This window comes from Sciurus vulgaris (assembly GCF_902686455.1).
Source record: "Sciurus vulgaris genome assembly, chromosome: 5".
Lineage (NCBI taxonomy): Eukaryota > Metazoa > Chordata > Mammalia > Rodentia > Sciuridae > Sciurus > Sciurus vulgaris.
In genome coordinates this window covers 111,902,448-111,915,480 of record NC_136465.1, presented here as the reverse complement: position 1 = coordinate 111,915,480, position 13,033 = coordinate 111,902,448, and the positions used below count along the sequence as shown (strand labels likewise).

General features: G+C 39.5%; 1 protein-coding gene across 1 annotated transcript in view; it reads right to left on the bottom strand.

Moving 5' to 3' along the window:
• Positions 1–903, bottom strand: part of LOC306660898 (tubulin alpha-1C chain) — a 32,843-nt gene extending 31,940 nt beyond the window's left edge. The window contains exon 1 of the mRNA XM_079139621.1: positions 764–903. The gene's annotated coding sequence lies outside the window, so the exon portion shown is untranslated. The remainder of the gene's footprint in view (positions 1–763) is intronic.
• Between the last annotated feature and the right edge of the window lie 12,130 nt (positions 904–13,033).

Below are 13,033 nucleotides of genomic sequence, written 5' to 3'. Positions count from 1 at the left end.
AGATGGGCGGGCCAACTCTAATCTACTCTAAAATTCTGCTTTCTTTTTGTTGGTTTTTTTTTTTTTTTGGTGATGCTGGGGAGTTGAACCCAGAGCCTTGTGCTTGTGAGGGAAGCACTCTACCAACTGAGCTATATCCCCAGCCCTAAAATTCTGCTTTCTATTATTTCTAAGAATTTTCTGATTATGGTCTTTAAAAAAATTGCAACAATGGTGAATGCAGGCTTATGTTGGAAGTATGTTTATAAATGTGTTTGCAAATGGATTTAAGACCTTTGTGTGGAAAAGGGTCTGCAGTCTCCTAAATGAAAAATTTTCAAGTAAATTACAACTGACTTAAAAGTTTGACAAATGGGAGCCGGGCGTAGTAATCTTATATAAAACACCACCAAGGTCACATTTCAACACTTCCAACTCCCAGATTAATTTTATTTCCGTCACCCTCTTCACCTTTGAAATTTCTTCCATTTTGCAAAATCAGTTCCATTCAGGAGAACAAGTACGCCATGACTTCTGTCCCTGGTACTCCCCTGTGCAAAGACAGACTACATAGTTTTCAGTTTTGTGCCTGAGAGACAGGTGGGTGTAAAGAAATGAATTATGCCTCTTGGCCTCCCAAAGCCCCAGGCTTTCCTAAAAGACCATCAGTATAAAAAAATGCCGGTTCATGTAGTCTCGAGGGCTCCTCAATACGGAGACTAAGTCATTTTCTAGTGTCAGTTTACTCTCTTTTTAGATAAAGAGGAATGCATGTGAATACTACCTGGGTGCCAGAGCCTTTCCTGGGCAAAAAGCCTGGGTTTCAACCGCAACCCCATCTTCTTCGCCGCAGGTACCTGCAGTGTCGCAGTATGTCCAGCAGATGGCGCTGCAGCTGAATTTTCGCGAGTTATTTTCTAAGCCCGCAGAAAAGTCTGGAAAAAACAACAAAAAAATTTTAAGCATTCTAATTTTCGGCATATATTGTCTTGTTTATCGTTTCTAGGGCCCCTTTTATTCTCATTAGTCGAACTGCATTTGGGGTCTTTTTAAAAAAACATCACTGATTGTGCAATCTTAAATACATGTGTGCAGGGGTTTTGTTGTTTTTAATGTTTGTACTCTTTCAAAAGCCCTGAGCTACGTTTTCAAGTATCACTAATTGTCACAAGGGCAATGTTCTGTAACCTTAGCAAAAAGCAGTGGGTGAAGAAAGGCAGTTTCTAAACAGACCAGCAAGACTAGAACAGGCTCGCGGAACTACGGCGGAAATGGCCTTTGTGGCTGGCTGGGCGGTGGCCGCAGATTCCCCGAGACAGCGCCGCCTGCTGGGGAAAAGGGACAAAGAGCTCACAGCTCGCCAGAAGCTGCCGGCGGCTTCAGGAGGGTGTGGACCTTGCACTTTCCCTGTAGCTCCGGCATTCAGGAGGTTGCGTGTTACGCCCCTACCCAAGGAAGCGGAGAGTAATGGGATAGCCAGAGCTGCCTTTCTGTGGAGAGGAAAAAGCTTGAGGCCCACTATGGTTTGGGCAGGCAATGTTTCAGAAAGCTTTAATGGTTTTTAATGCTCCTTAAAGCTACAAAGGATGGGTTTTATTTTTAGGATAATGTTATTTTAAACAATCCTAGAGGAGAATGAAAAATAGAATCTGATAGGGGCCTGCTTTTATTTATTTTAGCCTGCTTTCATGGTATTTACAAAGTATTAAAAGAGGTCATGAGGCAAAATTGGAAAATGAGCAGGGGTTGAGTTTCAAGGTGGATATGCTTATCTTTTCTGCCCCTCATTTTTATTCCAGGATCGTTGCAGTGCCATTTCTGGAGTCCCTCCTCCTCTCCCCACTTCCTTTTTCTTTTCGCTCATTTGACAGGAGTCTCTGCACTCATCTGCTTAGAACACGTCATCGTCATCTACTGGGAGAGAATTGTGGTACCACCTTTTCCCCCCTATGGCTGAAGCCTGCAGAATGATGATGCGTTGCGCTTCGGCTCTTGAGCTGCCTGGTTGCCAGGAACTATAACCCATAAGATGATGCCGAAGTACAGCTTCCCTCTTTTTATATTGCCCTTCATTAAGCAGGTGCTTTCTCCTACAGAGGCCTGTCCTCCACATTGTGCAAATGATTCAGTAATAATCTTCTAGTCCTTTCCCCTTGCAGCAATTCAATGCTTTAAATGTAAGAATCCCACATCTTCATTTTTCCTATGGAAGAGTGAAGACCCATAGATGGAAAATTCATAGATGAACACTGTGGCTAGAAGTCATGCTGTTTACCAGGCCCCTATTTAACATGAAGATTTCCATCTTCCACCACAGCATAGCTGTAGGCATTAGTTATAGACTCTGGTTCAAAGCAGGGCCCTGTCTTCCTTCCAGTGGCACCAAAACCACCAAAATTAGGAGCCCAACTGGAAGATAAGGAGGGTTGTGCCCCAAGTCTTTTAAGTGATCACTTGGGCTGTAGCCCTTACAATCTGGATCCAACCAGATGAGCACCAAGAGCTCAGTGTTTGGAGGACAAAAAAGAGGGTGGATATATAGTAACTTTTAGTGAATAAGGGGCCAATCAAGGAAGAAGCCTGACATTTACTTATTTGCAAAGAAACAAAAGTAAAGGAGAGGAATGTCTCCTGGAGTGTTACTGTATGACACAAGCGTCCTTCAGAGAGAGGATACAGTGAATACGCAGCAGATAACATTAACACCATGCAGGCATACACCCCACCACATCCCCCTGGACTGCTGAACCGAGGGTTACTAAACTAATCTCAGGGACACAGCTCTGAGCCTCCCCTGCTGCAGTCCCCAGAGGGAGCAGCACCAGTTCACAGCACAAAGCAAAGCGGCTTCCCTGAGGGGGGAGGGGCGCTCGCTTTGTCTTTGTTCTTCCTTGGAAAATGGGCTCTCTCTCAAGTCTCACACACCAGCTGCTTTCACCTCTTGGAGGAGGTGGCAGCAGGAACTGTTTAGGGGGGACATGTAAATTAATTGCTAATACTGATTTGACAACATACTTTTGGAGCCATGAACTCTGACTGAAATGCAAGGTCTAACTCTTTTTAGGATTCTAACATACTGTAATTTTTTTTTCCTTTGGTGCCAGGGATGGAACCCAGGATTTTGCACACTTTAAGCAAGAGCTCCGCCCCCAGCCTTTTAAGTGTTTATTTTGGGTTTCTAGGCAAAAAATTTAGAAATGTGCCCCTCCTCATTAAAACGAAATTAAAAGATCACCTTCAGAAAGAAGTGGTGCAGACATGATGTTTTGAATTGTACTTAACCCAATAATTACATCATACTCTTACATTTAAAACTCTATACTAACACATTTAGTGAGAGGATTTCTTTGCTAAGGAATCTGTTCAGAAGTAAAAGAGAGGGCTCTCTGAGAAATCTCATCCTTTTTACATTAGGAGTGATATTTTTTCATAAGAATGATTTAATATAGTCCCTTTATAAGAAAAAAATCAGAATTGCCTATCCCTGATTTCAGTGTGGAATTATGACAAAAGGTGCTTGGCTCCTGTCTTAGGAATAGGCTTGCCACTCCCCAAGCACTCAGAGCATCTACTGCCTGGACTGATTCTTAAACCAAAATCCACACATGGCTTCTGCTCTTGACAGCTGAACTGGCATTTTATGTCTAGCTGGAATTTCAGTTTGGGCCAGCTGGAACAAGTTTATACACAAACAGAAAATGGATTCTGTGGGTCAGAGAAATCTTACTGGGCTGAGGACTAGGCAGATGTTTTGGAAACAGAAATTTATTCCCTAGGAGTTTACCCAAAAAACAAGGTAATTTCAGCCTTTATGCAAGACGTCATCCGCAGGCTCCTTAAGAGAGTTTCTATTCTATTTCGGGGTTTCATGGACCCACTAAGTATCCACTCATGCTGTGTTCAGAACAACAGAATATCTGCATTGCTGTGAAAGCAAACTTTAGGCTATTAGGAGTACAGCTGCTCTCAGCCAGCCTTTAGCCTCATTCTTTCCTGATCTCAAGAGGAAGTGAGAGCAACCCCCAGCCAGGACCCAGTCCAGCATTAACGCCAAGGGAGAGATGATCTAATGGCTCTAGTTTTTGTTTTTGCATTGGGGATTGAACCCAGGAGTGCTTCACCACTGAGCTATATCCTCAGTCCTTTTTTTTGTTTGTTTGTTTTTTTGAGACGTGGTCTTACCAAGTTGCTGAGTGCCTCACTAAGTTGCGGAGGCTGGCCTCACATTCGTGATCCTTCTGCCTCAGCCTCCCAAGTCACTGGAATTACGGCTTATGTATTGCATCATATATATATATATATATATATATATATATATGTATAACAATTCCAGTTTTATGGATGAGACCCAAACAAACTTCTAAAGTAATTTTGCAACTTGATATGAGCAAAAAATGAGCAGATGTTCCTTATATATTAAGGAACTTTAATTTAAAATTCATGACCACTTTGAGGGCAAGAACTCTGTTTTATACTTTCTATACGTATTTTACAAATACTCAGTAGAGTATTAGATGTGTAGAAGGCATTCAGGAATACTTGCTTTAAAAATAAATGCAGAAGGAACAATGAATAGCTGTAGTCAAACCTGGAGATTCAGGGCTTGGGCGGAGGCTCCATGGTAAATTGTTGATCTACCACATGTGAGGCCCTGGGTTCATCCCCCAGTACTACAAAAGAAAAGAAGAAAAAGATAATCTGGAGATTTGGCTTGGTCTCTTTTGTTTTGTTTTGTTCTGTTAATTGTGATTGAACCCAGGGTTACTTAACCACTGAGCCACATCCCCAGCCTTTTTTTTTTTTTTTTTTTATTATTATTATTTTTAGACAGGGTCTCACTAAGTTGCTTAGGCCCTCATAAATTGCTGAGGCTGGTTTTAAACTTACAATTCTCCTGCCTTAGCTTCCCAAGCCACAGGAATTAAAGATATGGGCCACTGCACCAGGCTGTCTTCATTTTTATTTTTTATTTATTTTTATTTAATATTTTTAGTTGTAATGGACACAATACCTTTATTTTATTTATTTAGTTTTTAAATATGGTACAGGGGATCAAATCCAGGGCCTCACACGTACTAAGCAAGTGCTCTACCACTATACCACAACTCCGGCCCCTTATTTTTTGAGACTGGGTCTCACTAAGTTGCTGAGGTTAGTCTCCAATTTGTGATCCTCATGCCTCAGCTTCCCAAATCACTAGGATTATAGGCATGTACCACCCTGCTCAGCTTGGCTTGGTCTTTATTGTCATTTCTGAGGAAAGTGACAATAGAATATAGAAGTGGGGATAGTGTAACTTCATTAAATGATAGAGTAACTGATATTCTTATATACCAGAAATATACTAAATACATATATTATCTCATTTAAACTTCATTCAACCCTACAGGCTGAGTTTTACTATTATTACTACCTTAACTTTACCTATGACAAAACATTACACAGTCACACAACTCTAATCAGTAGTCACTTCAGGTCTAATACAGCTATCAGTCAGTCACTAATGCTTTCAGGCATAATCCTGCACCATAATATCTACTAATGACATTCATTACTCTATTTATTAACTATCCTTTTTTGAGCCTCACGGTGGGAAGGGGAGAGAGGGAAAGGGGAAAGTGCAAGCATGATTCATTACTTACATGGCTAAATATACCTGGTTTGCTGCTCTTTCCTATATGTTACCTCATTTAATCCTCATCCTGTGAAATATGTCATTATAATCTCTTATATATGTGAACAGAAGGGTTAAAACATGCTAAAATTTGGGGAGGCAGAAAAATAACAAATCTGATAACACTTCTGCTTGCCCTGGGCCTCTTATCTGGGTTCACAGTGTTGGTACAGGCCCTTGCTCCTTTCTCTTCCATTCTTATATGTTGTTAGCAACACTCCAATCAGCCATAAAGCTTGTGCCTGTCTCTACCTGCCCGTGAATACAAATATAATTAAATATTGACTTGTTATGCCATGAAGCCATTTCAAAACCACAGGCAAGGTAGAAAACAGCGAAAGTGACAATGAATGCAATGTTATGTAACAATTTGCAGAATTAATTAGATTTGAACCTATTGCCATGAAAAGACCTTCATAAGACACGGGTTTTGTTTTTTTGGTTTTTTTTTTTTTTGGTTTTTTTGGTTTTTTTTTGTAGTCATAGATGGACACATTTTATTTATTCATTTTTATGTGGTGCTGTGGATCAAACCCAGTGCCTCACACATGCTAGGCAAGCGCTGTACCACTGAGCTCCAGCTGCAGCCCATAAGGTATGGTTTTAAAAAAGAGAAGTTGAGAACAAAAGTGTAGCAATTGCTGAGCACAGTGGAGCATGTCTGTAATTCCAGCAACTTGTTTTAAGGCCAACCTCTGCAATTTAATGAAGCCCTAAGCAATTTACCAAAATAAAAAAATGAAAAGAGCTGGGGATGTAGCTCAGTGGTAAAGCACCCCTGAGGTTGATCCCCAGTACAAAAAAAAAAGTATAATGTGGCATCATTTATGTTTTTTTGTTTGTTTGTTTGTATGTGTCGAGGAGGTTTGGTGATATTGGGGATTTGAACCTAGGGGCACTTTACCACCCAGCTACCCAGTTTTTTTTCTTTTTTTTTTTAATTAGAGCATTATAGATTCATTTTGACAAAATTATATATAGATGGAATTTGATTTTCTCCATTTCAGTTCCCATTCCCCTCACCCCAGTCCTTTTTATTTTTTTATTTTGAGACAGGGTCTTGCTAAGTTGCCTAGGCTGGGCTCTAACTTGCAACTGTCCTGCCTCAGCATCCCAAATTGCTGGGATTAAGTGCACCACCTCACTCAACCATTTATGTTTTCAAAAGCCACACAAAGCAATATGATGCACACACACACATCTATACAAACACAGATAGAAAAATTGATGACAGTGATTTCTCTGGGGAGAGGACAGGTTTTGGGGTGAAACTGTAGTAATGGCAGACTATCTTTTTACAAGATCAATTTATACATATAGTGAGTATGTAAAAGAAAATAAATAAAGAGTGGAAAAGGAATCAGTTATGCATTAGAAAATAAAGTTTAACAACATTCAGTAACATAATATAAGTGGTACAAATAATACCAAGCCACCTTATTCACGTCCATACAAGGCCAATAAATTAGAGTCCTTGTGTTGACAGTATTATGAATTTAATGATTTTTTAAAAAATTAATGCTTATCTCTAACAGATAAATGGTCCTGTAAAGATCACTAGGCTTAGAACCAGACAATCTGGGCTCAAGGCCTGGCTATGTATTTCTTTGTATCCTTGGGCTAATTTCCTTATCTGCAGAGTGGAGAGAATAGTTACACACTTCACAGAAGGATTAAAGGAGAAAACAAATAGAAAATAATATCAAATCCAGACAGACTGAGACATATAAATTATGAGTTATGTTTATGCTTACTTTTTTCCTATTCTCTTCCTCCCACTTCACAGAATTATTTTTTTCCTCACATTTTAAAGATGTCTTAGTGTCCCACACTAGGCAGAGTTAAATTAATAAACCATCAGTCTTCAGTACAATATTTACTGATGACAGCCTTCCTTATTTGAGATTTTAGATTATGAAAATGCATGGTTTTTAAACTTCAATAACCTGTGTTCATATATTTATATTAAGGAACATACTTATTTAATTGAATTTATAAAATATACCCCTTTCCTGTGAAATGTACTTTTGATGAAAAATCTAAAACATCGAAATCTAAGAGTACTTTAAAGTATAAGCCAAAAATATAATTATTGTTTTTTGTTTCTTAAAAGGTTTGTGGTCTTACCAAAATTTTAGACTGTTCTAAAATTTCAAGAATCCAACTATAAGCCTTATAATAAAAATGATTGCAAAAATAATACAAGAAATATTAATGCCAACAATATAAATTAAAACATGAACTAATTTATAAATATCAGTTGCATGCACATAGCATTGAGTCCAAGCCACACATGAGGTAACTATTTTCATTAGTCTCACCTTTGAAACAGAGCCAGGTTCTCCTCTGCATTTGCTGGAGGTGCGTGAGTTAAAAAATGCAGGGACCTGCAGAGTTCTGGTGAAGTAAATAAGAATCCAGTTACAGATGTTTCCCAGTTTGAGTTCAGAAAGGATTCATTTGAAGGAACCATTTCCAAGCACACAAAGCACACATCCCTCCCAAGCTCCTCCACCCCATTATACTGGGCTGTCATTTTAGAGCTGGGTGCCCATTGTTCACTTTCTTCTACTCTAATTAGATTTGACAGATTGCTCTTTCTGGTGAGACTGGCCGTTGCCAAGAACAGAGAGAAGAGATGAGGCTGACCTTGTCATCATACCCTTGGGATCAGTGCCCCCTTCTATCTTAGCCCATAGATCATAGAAATGTATCCTCAGCAGCTTCCAATCTGTTCCCTTTCTTCAGTCTTTTTCTTACTGCCCGTGGTAGTCTGAGTGCCTCTGAATTCTCTTACTTTCAATACTGTGAGATTCAAAGCCTAGGAAAGGCTGTGAGAGCGGAATAAATGGTGCTCTAATATTTTTCATAATAATACTCTGACTTTTTTTTTTTCTGCAGGCAGAGTGGCAGGTGTGGTTGGGGGCACATTTGCAGACTAGTTTTCTAAAGAGAAAGATACTGCACTCCTGCCTGGGAGTCAGGAAATATTGATTGCTTAATGAAATAGATCTCAGGAAGGACTCTACATGTCTGAAGCAAATCCTTGACTTAACTCAGTTTTCATATCTGTAAAATATTGTTAATAATTCTCAATCCTTTACCATATCAAACACATGGTTCCGATATTGTGTAAGAATTAGATAGTAAAATGATACAACTGTAAGTGATCTTAGAGATCATCTAGTCTAATACCTTTGGGAGATTTAAACACATAAAAGAGGGAAGTGACATGCACAGCATCATGATATTAAACAGACTTTACCTGACTCTGAACAAAACAGCCTATTAATTGACTTTGACACTAACCTGCCTTTCCCAACTTTATCCTGTTCTTGATAATAAACCGTAATGGTCAGGAAAGCAACTTTCTTTCTCCGAGAAAGGAATTCTCCTCAACCAAGAACTGTATTTTCAGAAATGCTTGCCTTTGTTGAGACCTCAGTGGTCTTGTAATAGAGTCTGAGTCACCAAATACCACGGAACTTTCACAGGGACACGGGATAGAACTCAACAGGCAGGAGGTCAGGGCCCTGATCTCAAATAGGATAGGGCCGCCCTGACCTAGTCCTGGCTCTATCCTTAGCCTTAAGAATTGTAAGCAGGAATGACTATTAGGAAGTTCTTAGAACAAATTTATTGTTTATGAGGTTATAACTAAACCCATTCATTTGTTGTTCATACACCTACTATAAGCATTTATTAAAAGCCCACTATTTGATAAGCCCCTGGGAACTGACAAAATAACAATGAATAGGATTCAAGGAGCCTCAGGAGCTAGCAGCGTCCACACTTCTGTGTGGGGAAGCACTGCAGAGGCCATGATGAAAGGAGAAAGTCGCCAGTTTTCCTTGGTTGAGGTTCAAGGAAAGCAGAGAAATATTATACAGGAGCTGATACTTAAGCTGAACTTTGGGAACTAAAGGTTATTTTCAGGGGGATGTAGTACATGGCATTCCGATGGAGAATGAGTCTGGTGTTTGGGGTAAAAAACAATTTAATAACATAAGGAATAATATAAGGAATTCCTGAATAATATAAGGAAATGACCACCAAAGACGAGACTAAAAATTTAGGTAGAGATCATTGGAAACATTATATGAAAATGGAAGAAGTTTGGATTTTATCTTGGTAATTCGTAAGAACTGTTGAACAATTTCAAGCAGGAAAGTAACATGATCCAAACAGCATTTCAGAAAGATGACTGATAGCAGTGCTAAAGATGGTTTAGGGGATGGGTGGGAAGGAGCAGGACTCAAGGCAGACAGACTAAGAGACCACTGCAAACATTTATTTATTTATTGAGACAGGGTCTTGCTATGTTGCCCAGGCTGACTTCAAATTCCTGGGCTCAGGCAATCCTCCTGCCTCAGCCTGCTGAGTAGCTGGATGTAAGCCATGGTACCTAGCTTGCTGCTAACATTTAGATGAGACAAAATAGCTCATCTAGTCACTTAACAAATTAATGAAAAGGATAAAAGGGAGGGGATTGTTTAAGTTTCTAAAAGGCAAACAACTACATGCAATGTATGGACCTTGTTTGGATCCTGATTGAAACAGATAAATTGTAAAGAGAAACTTTGGAAGACAGAGTATTAGCTGATAGTAAGGAAATTGTGTTACTTTTTTTTTTTTAGCTGTGATAATGCTATTGTGGTAGTGTAAAAAAGCAACATACTGAAGTGTTGATAGGTAGGATCATTAATGTCTCTTGGGCTGGGGAGATAGCTCACTCACTAGAGTGCTTGCCTTGCAAGCATGTAGGCCCTGGGTTAAAAAACTCTTAAAATAGAGCAAAATAATCTTTTAAAATAGAGCAAAAAAAATGGGTGAAGTAACTATGGCAAAAGTTAATAATATTAAATCCAGAGCCTTCATTATCCTCTGTGTATACTTAAGAGTTTTCAAATAAAAATTTAGTATTTTAGGCAAAGGATAATAAAATCCTATATTAAAGAAGTTATATGGAGGGACTGGGGCTGTAGTTCAGTGGCAGAGCACTTGACTCACATGTGTGAGGCACTGGGTTCAATCCTCAGCACCACATATAAATAAACAAAGGCATGCTGTCCATCTACAACTACAAAAAAATTTTAAGTTATATGGAGGGTTAGGGATGTAGTTTAGTGGTAGAGCACTTTAGTGGTAGAGCACTTGCCTAGCACACAGAGGGCCCTGGGTTCTATTCCCAGCATTGGGGAGAAAAAAAAAAAAAGTAGAGGAGACAGTTATGAGAGATAATAAAAGGCAGAATTAACAACACTCAGTGGCTGATTATTTTAGTCAGCTTTTTCACTGCTGTGACTAAATGAGCCAACCAGCACAACTGTAGAGGAAGAAGAGTTTATTTGAGGGCTCACGGTTTCAGAGTCATTCCACAGAAGGCCGGCTCCATTCCTTAGGTCTCAAGGTGAGGATGAACATCATGGCCAAAGAGTTTGACGGAGGGAAGCAGCTTACATCGTCATCAGGAGGTCCAGCAAGACCGTCCACTCACTACGTACAAATGTATGCCCAAAGCCATGTCCCAATTCCCACTTCCTCCAACCACACCCTACCATTTCAGTTACCACACAGTTAATCCTTATCAAGGGATTAAGTCCCTGATTGGGTTAAGACTCTCACAACCCAATCATTTCTCTGAAATTTCTTACACTGTCTCACCCATGAGCTTTTGGGGGATACCTCACGCCCAAACCATTATACTGATTAAATGTAGTTACTAAAATAGGAAAGCCGAAGGTTTTTGGTTGAGTTTGTAGGTAGATGGTAAATGGTTTACACTTTGGAGCATGTAGAATTGGAATTCCAGTTAAACACTGAGTTAGTGCTGAGAACTCTGCTTTTGGTGGTAGGGATTTGTTAGACATTAACTCACCAACACACAGGTGGTCATCCAAGCCATTGGAAGAACTTGATAGGTAAAAAAGGAAGATGGAACTTTGCATTTGAGAAAAAAGGAGAGGAAGAGTCAGGGAAAGATACCGAGAAGAATGGCTAGAGGGGGAGAAGGAGATAATTTCTGAAGAATCTGTCAAGAAGAAACAATGGGTCAGTTGCTCCAGGGTTAAAATGTGAAATCCATTGGATTTAGAATCTAAGTGGTGATAGCCAAAGAAGTCTCAAAGAGAGTTTGCAACGTGCTGAAAAGTGAATGAGAGGCAAGTGAGGATGGGGCAGAGCTGGACTACATGGTCATCACAGAGTAAGGACAAGGGAGGTGGCAAGAAATGGTTTGCAAATAGAGAAGCCCTGGTCTTACAGTGAGATCAATAAGCTCTGCTCAAGCAGACTCAGTAGAAGTACATTCCTAAGAAACAAAACAAGATTAAGGCAAGGGGGAAGAGGGTGCATTCTGAACAGAGATTAAGAATATTGGAAAGTTTGTGAAGGATTCAAGTGTTCAGAAGGAACAACGGAGAGAGTTTTGAAGAGTTGGGCAGGCAGAAAAAGATCATTTTTTTTCTTTAGTATTGGGGATTGAACCCAGGAGCTAGACCACTTAGTTATATCCCAGTCTTTTTTTTTTTTTTTTTTTTTTCTTATTTTAAGGCAGGATCTGGCTAAGTCTATGACCAAATGGCAATCCTCCTGCCTCAGCCTTCAGAGTAGCTGGGATTACAGGTGTGTGCCACCATGCCTGGCTTTAGAAAGAGATTCTCATAATTCTCTCCACTCCATGCCATCTTGCAGGTACCAAATCCAGAAAATGTTTACAAAGTATGACCTCTATCATACCAAACTGCTGCTCTGAATTGTTCATTAGCTCCTAATACTGTACCTGCTGAATTAGGTATAATATAGGTAAGTATTCAAAGCCCTTTGATAATCTGATCTAAATCTGCTGTCTGCAGTCTGATCCTTTTGGTATTTTTGTATTGTTTATTTGCTTGCTTTTATTTGTTAGATTTTATTTATTTATGGCACTGGGATTGAAACCTAGTACACTACCACTGAGCTACATCTCCTGCCCCACCTTTTATTGAGACAGAGTCTTACTAAATTTCCAAGGCTGGTCTCAAACTTGTGATCCTCCTGCCTCAGCCTCCTGAGTTGCCAGGATTACAGGTGTGCACCACCAGACCAGGTGCAAAAATAATATTTATTTATCCAGTACATTGCTTTACACATGAAACTATTCAGTAAATATCTGTTTAAAGAAAAATGAGTAATGTGAGGAACAGCAATTGTTTATTTATTTTTTTAAATATTTTTAGTTGTGGATGAACACAATACCTTTATTTTTATGTGGTGCTGAGGATCAAACCCTATACCTCACACATGCTGGGCAAACACTTTACTTCTAAAGCCATAACTCCAGCTCACAATTGTTTATTTCTGTAGGACAATTTGGCAATATATATCTACAGCCTTAAAAAA